Source organism: Sinohyriopsis cumingii, chromosome 6 (assembly GCF_028554795.1).
Source record: "Sinohyriopsis cumingii isolate HCF-2022 chromosome 6, ASM2855479v2, whole genome shotgun sequence".
Lineage (NCBI taxonomy): Eukaryota > Metazoa > Mollusca > Bivalvia > Unionida > Unionidae > Sinohyriopsis > Sinohyriopsis cumingii.
In genome coordinates this window covers 112,963,435-112,973,927 of record NC_142966.1, presented here as the reverse complement: position 1 = coordinate 112,973,927, position 10,493 = coordinate 112,963,435, and the positions used below count along the sequence as shown (strand labels likewise).

The window sequence follows — 10,493 nt, the reverse complement described above, 5'->3', positions numbered from 1 at the left end:
AGACATTTTATCGCATTTTTACCGTTATTTAAGTTTTTAATAGTTGTTAACTATCTCACGATAAATATCCGCTATTTTCAATCTTAACCATCTTGTCTTTCAAATATTTGGAACAACCGGTTCTCGAACCAATACTATCTTCAGAATACCTGAAGCATTCGCCAAGTTAGCCTTGTTGTGAACTTTTTATGCCTGCATTTAGTACTTTTAGAAACAGACATAGCGGGTTCGAGTGGGCCGACAGTATTGAATCCTCAGAATTCCCGCCATATAAATGGAGCCGTTGTCGAAATAATTCATTGATTTTGACAGCCGTGAAGCTTGTGGACAAAACGATAACACGGACATAAAAGATGATACCAACATCAACCGAAATTAACAGAATTCTTAACAGAAACTGGTACGTAGCCTTTCCAATATGTTGTACATTTTTCAAGAAAATAAACAATACATTCATTATGTTCTCCATTATATATATATATATATATATATATATATATATATATATATATATATATATATATATATATATATATATATATATATATATATATATATATATATATATATATATATATATTAGACAATAAAATCTGCTGGAGAGACCGCAAAGAAACAAGAAGCCTTCTTTCATAGTATGAGGTTTCTGTAAAGCGAAAATTATTTAATATTTAATAATTGATCCATGCATTAAGAGTCTGTTCTTAAATACCAGCCTGCCTCCCAAAATGAGATATTCGTGATAGTTGTTACTGTTATATTCCCATTGTACAACAATTTTCATGCCAATTGGGAGGAGTATCTTTTGCCAGGAAGTGGATTCTGTGAAAATGGAATTTCTCGAAGGGTAGTAGGACTGCATCATCAAGCAGTGTATTTGGTATTATACTCTTTGGAGGTTTCATTATTCAAGTTTGCAAGTATGGAGAACGCTGACCAGTTTAGTAGTAGCTCAGAACAGCATCGCGAAAATATAAGGATTTGTTTTTCATCGAATTTTCAAAGGAACCTTTGAAACAATGAATACACGTTCTGGAGCAATAACTCATGCAAATGATTATGTGAAAGTCTCCTCATTGTTGACTGTCAACGACAAATTCGATTACAATTCAAGAATTCTTGTTAATAAATGTTTCAGAAAGCAATTGTCTTGGAAGAAATGATCTCAGAGGTCATAGCTCTTCTAAATCGTCATGTGAAGCACTGGAAGGAATTAAGTATGGTCTAATCAATATAAAATCAATGCCAAATTTGACTTAAGACAAGTGATCCTTGATAACGTTACGCTGCAGGACAGGAAGACCGGCTGACGATCATGAGCAACATCTCTTGTATATTATTTGATCTAATGATGATAATTGAAACTTACTGCGGAAAGCAAATTGTTGGCGGACGGACAGCTCGATAAATGCAGTTGTGATGACCTCTGCTGACTTTATTTAGAGGTGACCTAAATAATGGCGACTCTGTCATCTCCAATATAAACTAAAATGTATACTCTGTATAAAACAATAAACAGCATTTGCGTTTTTATAAAAATTCCCCTTCACCCACCAAAAGAAGAAAGTTTTAGTTTGTATGATGTAAATATGGAACACTGCAATTATGAGCTGTCTCATATTTTTCCAAGTTTCCAAATCTGTAAATCAAAGTTTTTCAGTGCTATGTTCTCATTCTTGTCTATAATCCAAACAACAGGGAAAAAACGTCCTTTATGTATCTTCAGGTATCTTATGCACTGAGAATACATTCCCATATATAAAGCAAAATTCCAATTTAACACCATATATAATCTTTCTGTTTTGTCTTTGTTACTGCTGTAATAACGCCATCATTTGACCCATGAGTATGTTTAGTTTCCCCGTTGGTACCGTGAATGGTTAATTTTGGTACACGGCAGAACCAATATGTCATATACACAGTCTACAAATATACTTTTAAGTGATCAATAGTCTTCGTAAGTAAACGGCAAAAGAATGTTTCGCTGGTTAGCCTTTGTAAGAACTTCATGGTCGGCAGTCAGTTTTATCCTTTGTTATATTGTATCGCCCTGCATGTTCGGGAATGTAGAATGGGCCCGACGTGTCATCCAGCATATCGTAAGGAGACTAATGGAAACGCAAGCCACAGTATGTCAGTATTTAGCATACTGTATTCGTGCTCTAAAGTGTGCATGTTTAAAGTCCACAAATGTATTAGCCATTGTAGGATTCAATGGCATGTGTCATTGGACAGGGGAGTTAACTCCATTTGCGTAGGCACTAAAAAAAGCACTATTTTATTTTGATATGCTCTAAAATGTCAAACCCAATTTCATGTTTTATTATATCTTGATCACCTACTTCGAGCAAGAAACTATTTGTGTACAAGCTTGTATCCTGATGTTTGTGACACAGGAGAATTTGAAACAAGCTCATTCAGGTCAGCGCGCGCTTCTTGGTAGGAGATGTACATCTGCCACATCCGAATTATTGTAAACAGAATAAGCTGCAGACAAACTGAAGAAAAAAAGAATCAGTTGTGAAATATTAAATTTATTATATAATTTATATTGCTTGAGAAGATTATCTTTAGTCTAGAATTGTCAGTGGTGTAGGATATACAACGGCCCAATATGCAAATTGAATAAATAGTAATTTCATAAACATCAACTCGGGGTTATGTGGAGAATATAACGGTGCTTGTGTGCATCACTTTTGTTAGTAATGAAACATACGTATTAGAGCAACACCTGTGGACTGGTTATAAAATGATGCAATATAAGGGTGGATGTATATGGCAGTTAGTTAATCTATATATGTAATGTATTATGCGGAGTTATGACAACTTTGATTCTGGTGTAAATATGTCTTTTTGAACAGGTTTGATCACATCCATGTTGCTTAAATTTATGCAGACCATCTATATATCCTCACATATTGTTGGAAGGATAATAATTTGCTTCTTACAACGATGGTTTCTCCATGAGTTGTCTTATTAGTGTCCCTTGACCCTTTACCCTTTATTGTAGGACAGTATTAGCCGAACCTTTCATCCTTCATTACAGGTTGGGTCTTATTCAAGTTTTCATTGAAATGGACGGCAGTTACACGTGCCCTGTAATAAATAGGTGGAACAATATTCTACTGTTTTTAAAAAAAACAAACTTTTCTTTGCCTTTATTGATATATTTATTTATTGTCTGAGCATAATTTCCTACAGAATGTTACATATGATACATCAGTGAAAATAATTTCAGTAATGGTCAGTGTTTCGCATAAACTGTAGACTTTCTTTAAAATCCCAATAAAAACATTCTCAAAGAGCACACAAGAGTTACGCATTTTTGTGGAAAACAATAAGAAAACTAAAACAAAATCTGAAATTTTAAAGTAAAACACGATCTGAATTTTTAAAGTAAAACACAATCAGAAAGAAGCTCAACACATTGACATTATACCTTAATCTTCACGCACACGATAATTGTGTGTACTTGAATTTACATTTTGACAACGACGTGATTGCATTGAACATTTGTTGTATATTGCTTTAGTAAATATCCTCAATTGCGTATTTAGCGCCAAGTAACCAATATGTCATTATTGGATGTTAATAGTACTAGCATAATAAACATTGTTTGCAAACGAGAGAACGTTCTGCCTTGTTTTACCGTTCTACAAGTGGAGCAAAGTCAAAGTTAGTCCCCAAATAGGTCTCTTCATTTCCTAACTGTTTGTTATTGTTGATGTTTTTGGTTTATTGTATCTTTAAGGATAATGTGTTCTTTATATTTTTAAATTTTGTTTTAATTTATTATTATTATTATTATTATTATTATTATTATTATTCCTTTTTGGAATTTTTCTTGGGGGAGGAGAAACTTACCTATTGAATCCCGAAATTTAAACCCTGATAATATACATGTGTATATGGGAATCAAACACATTTTCATTGAGGCGGACTACAAAGTAGACAAAGAGCAAATGGTGAACCTTGCAGGTACTTTTTAGGTAGCGGGTTTTTATTATTTAATGTCGTTTGAAAGTTAAAAGCTTCTCTATTAGTTTTATAGCGTTTTGATGATATATTATCACTCTGTCAGTGATATTACCATTATTACATTATGCGCACACTGAGAAAACCAGTTTTAAAATGAAATCAAAAATACTTTGAAAGTTTTCTACATATTTGTTCTCAAACCGTATGTTCTTTCAAGCCAACACGTTTTGGGATAAAGTCCTCATCGATCATTTTTAAGGTATTCTTCATGTCAATCGTCATGATCTCCTTGAATTTAAATCTGTCTACTGCTACTGTAATCATTTTGACAGCGGTTCTGGATATTATGCAGCTATGTTTGTGAATTTAGCCAAGGTTATCGACTACCTTCGCCAATTCTTTATACTCGGACTTGCAGATACGGCAGTACATAAATATGGCGGGATGACTCGATAGAATAAACTATTGGGAATTACATCGCAAATCAAAAAGAGATAAAGCGCTAACTATATTATTACTTGTTGGACCCATGCTGCTATTCTGTACGTTTATAAATGTGTTTTGTCATGAATAAATCTAATCTCTACAACTGTGCAGATGATAACTCGCTAGCGTACGCCCATTGCTACTTAGGTCTGAAATCTATCACAGATACTTATTTGCATAAAACGAATAAAGCTGTTCCCAGATAATGAAATGTAATCTAAATCAGATAAGTTGAATGTACTAACAACCAGGTATCGTTTACATAATTTTTGGTATCTTATCACCTTGGAATTTACAAGATAAAAATCAACCATCAATCTTCTTCATACTTTTAGGTATGTTAACACCTTGGAAATTCTAAGAGTAAGACACCTAGGTATGGTCTACATTTCTTTAGGTATGCAACTGCAAATTTCGGAACTATTCCAAGCGCCAGCTTTTAGCCAGTTTAAATTTCTGTTGAAATCCATTCTTGGAGCCAGTTATTTAAATGTTTAATTGGAGACATAAATAAGTATGTTGATGATACTTCCACAGAACTTAATATGAAGCTTTTAGCGTTTCTTGAAATTTATTTTTAGGGGTTTTTTTCTTCAGCTGTTTGTTACCTTTTTCGGCTGCAAGCTTAGTGATTTCGTTTTGAAGATACTTGTATATTTACTTTCTTTAAATCTGGACATCTTATGGTATGTATGTATGATTTTAAGGTACAAGTTTCTTACCTTAGCTTGCTTTTAATTATCTAACTTTCTATTGTGCAAACTTCAGCGATGTGTCTAATTAGAAACGTATGTCTCCTATTATACTTCCACGTAAATGCACGTCCGTCCTTAAAATTCAACATTTATGAGAACTACATTTCCATGTTTTTATGTTTTTCCACGCATCCTATGTATATTGCATTTACTGACTCGTAACCCTTTTATACAATATTTACTTTATGTAAGTTTGGATTATGAATGTTATTTCCTTGTACATTTAGTTCTCATCATGTGTTTTAAGGCCAGAAAATCGATTTTAATGTCGCTTTAACTTAGGAATTAAATGGAAATGTTTTCGGTAACCTAAATAATGTCATGGTGACGTGTTGCTTTAATCAATGAAATAGGAGGAAAGCTCACACGAACGCTGGTCCGTTTTTCAAGTTAGATTTGGTAGTCCAATGTGACTCCAAGATGATTAGCGTGATCTTCAAAGACAGTTGAAACTCCACAGATGCGCAGTTTATGGTTACGTGCAAGTTGGGTTTTTTTTTTCTTTCTAGCGGCAGCAACAACCTTGAATTTATGTAGGTTAACCTGAGTAACGTTAATATTGATCCAGCAACAACGCATTTTGGTTTTATATTCTAAAGTAGCATTTAGAAACATTGCATGTATGGGATAAACAGTTCTCAGATACATTGCTACAAAGTTGCCAATCCTTGAAAACATGAAAACTTAACAGATCTAATAGTAGGTGTAATTCTTCGATATATATATCTAAGTTAGGATGCATATCAGTTTCAATGTAACCAGCTTTCCCAATATTCTGCTCGAGGTTACTAAAAGAAAATTAAATTTAACAAGTTTTTTTTTTGGGGGGGGGATGATGGGTAATACTGAAGTTGTTTTAATTAACTATAATAGTTGATTATTTAAATTAATACCTTTGTCGATTCAGAATATTTAAAATATATTAGATTTTGCCCCAACAGCACATCTCTCAGAACAAACTGTCATTGAGTTTATCTTAGTCTTGGTAGCACATTAGGGACTGTATTAAGTTAACCACGCGCCTTTATTTGCACGTTGGTTTGAAGACCTAAACTGACACAAAAAACAATGAAAACCTTAACAATGGTGGTAAAAGGCACACCACTAATTCGGTCAAAAAGCACTCCTTTCTCAGTAATCTATATAGACGATTTTTTCATCTCCTTCATTTCAAGTATCACATGAAGCACTTGCAGTATGTATTCTTTCAATGATAATATAATATTGTGTAAATAATTACTGCGCCAAAAAATTGCTCAAATTATGCAGACAATAATATTTTCTCTTTCAGGAACGGGTAGGGGGATATGTTCTAAAAGAACGATAGATTTGTGTCTCAAATGTTACCAGTTTCGCACCCGCATTTCTAATTTAAAAAAAAAAAACAACAACAAACGAAATAGGATTCGGAGTGGATTGATCAAAAGACACATTCGTTTCTGGCACCAATAAACTATAAGACCTGTACCGTTATATTCTTCATATAATGAAAGTCTGTAAAAACGAGTTTCTATATGAAATTTGAAACGAGTAATAGTTAAAACATTCAAGCTGTTTACACAAAACCTGAAAGTCCATTGGATAAAACACGTAACATAATGTTTACAATTTGTGGTTGTGTCTGTATTCATCCGATTGGTCGCGAACTACTTTGAGAGACCGAATCTGCAGATAGATACATATCACCAAGATTTATTTTTAGTATCTGACAATCCATGAGGTTTTTAAATAGAACGCGTTGATTTTTGTAAACCACACATCTGGATGATGACTGAGCTTTATGCATGTCTTATAATTTTAAACTGAGAATTACCTGGCATAATTTATTTTACACACAAAAATTGAATTTGGGTTTGAAAGAATACATTCGTCTCTATTGAGATGTTATTGTCTCCATAGTGTAGTGGCGAGAGTTTTGGTAGAATTTATATTCAAAATCAAATGAAGTTTGTTGTACTTTTTTAACTTAAGACTTATTGTTTGATCGTTGTGTGTTATATATATATAACACTGCTAATCAGACTTCACACATTATTTGCTAATACAGTAATTATTGTTATGAAAGTAGTTTTTATTGTGTTTTAGCTAAAGAGTGTTTCCGATTTGACGTCATTTCCCAAAATTGTATTCCTACACGTCCATTTAAGTTTTGCTGATTATTGTTAAGGGCTACGTCCACCCAATTAAATAGGACTAGACATGTGCATTGTGAAGATAATTCTGATATGCTATGCGTGCTTCATTCATGCCGTGCAACACATTTAAACGGTACATTAAAATCAGCATATTGGACACAAACGTCGTTACTCTTTTTTTCTTTTAATTCTGGTTGCAATTCGTTATATATTTCCAAATTGCCCTTAACTTAAAATAAATGCCAAAATAACTTTAAGCATTGCTTGCGTGTAATTTAAATTTACAGTAAATGGTTATTAAAGTTAAACCGTTCTCTGCATAACGTTGACCGTATAATGTTGCTCACACAATCATTGTAAATTTTGAAACATGGTTAATATAAAGCGTTTAAGTAAGAATTAATTTTAAAGAAATATTGCCGAAATTTATTAATCCTAATCAACACTGCACATTATATAATGCAGTATTATAATGTTATGCACATAGCAAATTTTCAAACTACATTCCTTTTTTATCGTTTTTGACAATTTGTTAGTATTGCTATCCGTTTATTTCGTACGACACATCAGCTAGATATGATGATAATAACTATGCTGGTAATCGTATGTAAAAAGATGTTCAAAACCAAAATACAACATAATTGTTCATGCAGTCTCTAGTTTTATCAAGGGTTACCATGATTGAAAAACGTGGAAATTGTTTTTTTTTATAAAGCCAGAAATGGTGACATTTAAAAAGAGGACCTTGAAGAAAGTGATATGCATAGAGGGCGCATGCCTATGTTATTGCTAAAGGAATGTCGTTGAGTAACAGCACTGCGTAGTAAGAGCAGTATGTAGACTGGGAACAGTGTAGCAACTATAGTCTGTCTGTCTGTCTGTCGTTCTCTCTCTGTCTCTCTCTCTCTCTGCCTTACTCTCTCTCTCTCTCTCTGTCTCTCTCTCTCTCTCTGTCTGTCTTACTCTCTCTCTCTCTGTCTTTCTCTCTCTCTCTCTCTCTCTCTCTCTCTCTCTCTCTCTCTCTCTATATATATATATATATATATATATATATATATATATATATATATATATATATATATATATATATATATATATATATATATATATATATATATATATATATATATATATATATATATATATATATATATATATATATATATATATATATATATATATATATATATATATTTAAGGTGAACAGGGTATGTTATTCAAGAACGAAGTGATACATTCGAGGGGGGTGCTCAACAGGCCATCGTTAAAAACGGGGGAAGGTAGTGAAATGAGCATACTGGTTAAAGTTAGCTTCATGCAGAGATGTCTTCAAAATAAATATTGTTTTACTCCTTTAAGGCACAAACTAAAGTAAACTTGGTCTACTTTCCAAGTATTTTCCAGCATGGTCTGGCAGCTTACAGACACATATGGGAAAGGACACTACCTTCCAGGAGTTGAAGCACAAAGTAAATGTACCCATAATTGTAAAGGCACAAGTGTAATAGCACAGAAATAAACTATTGACAGTCGGTTTTGCGTTTTTTAGTTTACGTAAGCTAAACAATTTAATGTAATCCCCGTGCGCTTCCATCAGTTATACAGTTAACCATTTTTGAATATTCTTTATTTTCTCAGGATGTGTGGCCTAATTCTACAAGCTTGATAACTAAAGATGTGAAGTGAGTGACTCATGTGACAGGTTCACCTTAATTATTTGACGGTCTGTCAAATGATCGGATTATGAAATAAATCTGATGTCGACATTTTTTTTCGACGTAGCCTGGAAAACTCAATTACACTAGAGCTTGTATTGTTCATAACACAGATACCGACGAGGATTCGAACTGAACTTGTCGGAAGAATTTGACTGTTCGTCGTTCAGTGAATAAGTATTTCAAATATGAATTATGCGGCTATTGCTAGAGACCTCTCTAATTCAGGGAAATATTTGTGTTGAATATGAATTTCTATGTATTTTTAATTTGTAATTGTGATGTTTTTTCTACATCATTGCAAGTTATGTATCGTTAAATTTGGACTTGACCTTGTCCAAAATCAAGTTCACGGTGTTCCTGACTAGAGTAGAGACAATGGTGTTATTTTTCTTTCGTAAACAATTAATATATAGTTAATAATTTCTTAGGTGTTGGGTTAAATATTCAGATCATTATAAAGATATTTATTTGGGTCTAGGTCTAGGATATTGGAATTCCCGAATAAAAATACCTAACCTACTTGATGTTTACCACATTCCCTATTATAATTTTAGTAACATATTGTTCGAGAAACGATCTTTTGTCCTACATCTTTGCTCTTCTTTTCGTGACTTTGTTTATTTTAAATTTAATCTTGTTTGTTTGGGAAATCTTTCTTTCCTTCAAAAACGTTTCAAGCAGAAATTGTTATGTCCAGTGTTTTATTTGGATGGAATTATTTATTCACTGGAAATACAAAGTGCTCTAAAATATTATTCTTGGACCGAAACATTAATTTGGAATTAGAGTGGATTCAGACAAGGACATATTGGATTTATATTACTGTGATTCATTGGAAGACTAGCACATCATCACACTTCAGGGCACTGGTACCTTAGTACATTCAAGGCTATAGGCACATGGACGCCTTCAGCGCTGCATCTTAATTCGAACAACACACTGGAATTTAATTAGAACTACATTCATTAAGACTGGTGATAAAACTGTATCGAATATTTAGGATTTAATTCGCAATATTGTAAGTTCGTATGAAAATTTCACTTTTTATTCTAGGGAAATCAGTTGTACGTTAAATTTTACAAAACTTGTTGGATTTGCCCTTTTCTGTTACTTAGTTTAAGACCATATAGTCGTCATAATATATTAATGAAAATATAGATATGTTTCGATACCGTGTACACCGTTACCCGGGGGTATGTTAGTACTTTTGGAGACTTAGAAATGCTGATGTTGTTACCTCATTGATGCGTGCATAAAGTGCCAAAAGTGGGGATTCCGTTTTACCACGAATTCTCAGTGAATGTGAGTATGCTACTTTAATCCCTAATTCCGTAATGTCCCTAATTCCGTATTGTCACAAAATAGATGAGTCCTGCCAGAAAGCTCTACATTGTACGGAAGCAATCATCGGCTACAGATCT

General features: G+C 33.1%; 1 long non-coding RNA gene across 1 annotated transcript; it reads left to right on the top strand.

Annotated features, from left to right (window-relative positions):
* The first annotated feature begins 215 nt into the window (after positions 1–215).
* On the top strand, positions 216–10,159 carry LOC149797743 (uncharacterized). Its single transcript, XR_016421552.1, has 2 exons — positions 216–400; positions 8,993–10,159. It is a non-coding gene; the product is annotated as an uncharacterized LOC149797743 (long non-coding RNA).
* Positions 10,160–10,493: the final 334 nt, after the last annotated feature.